The sequence below is a fragment of the Vigna angularis genome, chromosome 6 (genome assembly GCF_016808095.1).
Source record: "Vigna angularis cultivar LongXiaoDou No.4 chromosome 6, ASM1680809v1, whole genome shotgun sequence".
Classification (NCBI taxonomy): Eukaryota; Viridiplantae; Streptophyta; class Magnoliopsida; order Fabales; family Fabaceae; genus Vigna; species Vigna angularis.
Genome location: NC_068975.1, coordinates 14776350 through 14779267, shown reverse-complemented (window position 1 = coordinate 14779267; position 2918 = coordinate 14776350). Strand labels below are relative to the sequence as shown.

Sequence of the window (2918 nt, the reverse complement as noted above, 5' to 3'; positions counted from 1 at the left end):
AACATATTATAACGTAGTTTCTGAAGTACGTTATAATATGCGCAGTTTATTATAACAAATTTTCATTTGTCTGTTATAATAGGTGGAATGTATTATAACGTAGAAGATTTTGTACGTTATAATATGTTATATATTATTACGTATATATTATTGTATGTTATAATATGTGATCAACGTACCATAACATAAATTGTTTAGTACGTTATAATAAATGTTTTTTTTTTAAATAAATTGATTATTAAATTTGACATCCAATGAAATTATAATAATATTCTTGTATTATCATCTCATCAATACATTTATAATCAATATAGCTTTAAATAAATAAATTTATTTAAACTAACAAAATAGAATTCATTTCAAATATTAAATAGTCTAATATTTAATACATCATTTATACATGAGAACGATCAAGAACAATAACTAGCAATTGCCAATGACCCTACAAGTTAGAATAATATTAATTAAAAGAAACTTGAATTGTTGAACATGTAGAATTAAAAATTAAATCTGGTATTACAAAAGGAAGAAACCACTTAAATATCATTTATTTGTACTTAACATAAACCAATACAAATACATGTAAAACCAGCAATAAATCAAGCAATCCTCTTTTCTATTTATTTAATACAACTCATGCAAACATGAACCTAGCCCTACATAGACTACGTTCTTAGTATAAAAGTATTTGTTTGATAATTTTTTTTTTCAAATAATTGACTAATGACAATTTGTAAGGATAAAATATTATATTTGGATGATGATAAATAAACTTTAAACAATAGTATAATATATGTTATAAGATCTGCGAAATCTTAATTATCCTTAGGTGGGCGACCACTAAAAGCCGCAAGCCTGCTTCCCAACACAATCAATTCCTTGCTTGCATCATCGCTCTCAACTATCACTTCAATGAAGCATAGGCAACTCTTTTTTCTTTCCATTGCTATCTTTATTGCTTCTGTTAGCTCCTCCTCACAGTGCACCTTCATAATTTCACGACATTATAAATTAGTAAGTGTTTTTCTGCTGAGGTTGTTTTATCCAAGTTTCCAAATTCCTAGTGTTTTTTTAAGAATATCACTCACCTTAGTAGTCCAGCACTTGCCTTCACCATTGTCTATTTTTTCCACCAGTCCAGCATAGTCCCAGTTTTTTATGACATTGTAAGGTCCATCATGGATTTGTATCTTTGTAGAGTATCCGCCATTGTTAATTAGAAAGATTATGCAATTTTGTCCACTCCGTAACATCGTTGAAACTTTTAAACTAGTCATGAAAAATTAAACCTCCGCATTTCCTTCAGGGCTTGCTGATGAATTGTCATCATTCTCCTCTTCATCCTCCGCATCCAAAGCCGAGCTGAAACAAGGAAGAACAAATCAAAAAGAGCAGTCCAAACCAATCTTAAACCTGTCAAGAAAGACTGTTTTGATTTCACACATGTGTCAGAGTGAATCTTGTTCGAAACACTCTCAGGTACTAAATGAAACACACCTCTTTTGGTAAAATTCTGAACCTTGATTTTTCATGTAACAAGAGATTAACCCTTTCACCAGACTCACCTGGCAGGGTAACAAATTATCAATAGTTGGGATTGCTAAATCATTCGGGAAAATGGTTTCATTCCAACAAGACCTTGTTTTTCAATTACCACACAGAACATTCTATATACTACAAATACTTGTGTGCAGATAAAACATAACTCTTGACCCAACTATAAAAATAATAATACACCGTACAATGCATTTCTTTTCATCCACCAAAAGCACACTACTACAAACCAAATCATTCTCGAATCAGAAAAGAATGATGTATACTAGTACCAAGTTGTGGGCTCACTCTCTTTCTCTCTCGTAAAGACGCAACACAGAGCTCATAGCATCAAATGGACAACACTGTAATGCAACATATTCTAAGAACAAGTTCGTGCCTAACAATTCATCGCAAACACTCGTCAAAAAAGCAACACACTCTACAACCACCGCCAATCACAATCTTTTTTCAATTAACTAAAATAATAGAAAAGGAAATCACTTTATTGGTTGTACGTTCCGCCCCTATTCAGCAAAGACAGGTATAATATAAGCATAAAAATAAAAGATAAAGACACATAAAATGCAAATCGAATTAATAATTAAAAATAACAGAAGAGAGAAAATGGGATCTTTTAATAATTGATTAGATAAAAAAAAAGGAGAAAAGCAGAGGTGGAGATGGGAGAAGAGAAATGGACTCACTCAGATTCTTGGCTCGGGGTGTGACCCGACTCGGAGGAAATCAGATCGGGCGGACGAGGGTGGGCATTGAGAGCGGAGGGAAGGGACCGGATGGGGCGGAGCTTCTGGGGGTGGGAGAGGAGGTCGGCAGGGAATAAAAGGTCGCCGGAATCAGGAAATGGAGCGACGTGGTCGGGGACGGGGAAGTGATCGGCGGCGAAGAGGTCCATAAAATGGTAAAAAAAAAGGGAAAAAAATAGTGGCGCAAGGGTTTTGAGAAGAGGTGAAAAGTGAAGGAGAATGACTACTGCGTTACTCTCTTGGTAAATTAGAATATAACTAAGAAGACGTAATGTGAGATATTATAACTGATTTCTAAAACTCCGTTATAATACATCAATAATAGGTTTTTAACTTATTTACAAGTTTGTCACCGCTTTTCATATTATAACTGATTTTCAAAACTACGTTATAATATGTTTTAAACTTATTTACAAGTTTGCCACTGCGTTTCATATTAGAACTGATTTTCAAAACTGCGTTATAATATGTTTTAAACTTATTTACAAGTTTGCCACCGCGTCTCATATTATAACTGATTTAAAAAACTACGTTATAATATCTCCCTATTATAATGGATAATTTTTATCCGTTATAATAGATTTGTTATAAAATGTCATTTTTCTACTAGTGGTGATT

General features: G+C 32.8%; 1 long non-coding RNA gene across 1 annotated transcript; it reads right to left on the bottom strand.

Annotated features, from left to right (window-relative positions):
* Positions 1 to 503: 503 nt before the first annotated feature.
* Positions 504 to 2525, bottom strand: LOC128197422 (uncharacterized). Its single transcript, XR_008249956.1, has 3 exons — positions 2241 to 2525; positions 1089 to 1362; positions 504 to 986 (listed from the first exon to the last, which is right to left on the bottom strand). It is a non-coding gene; the product is annotated as an uncharacterized LOC128197422 (long non-coding RNA).
* Between the last annotated feature and the right edge of the window lie 393 nt (positions 2526 to 2918).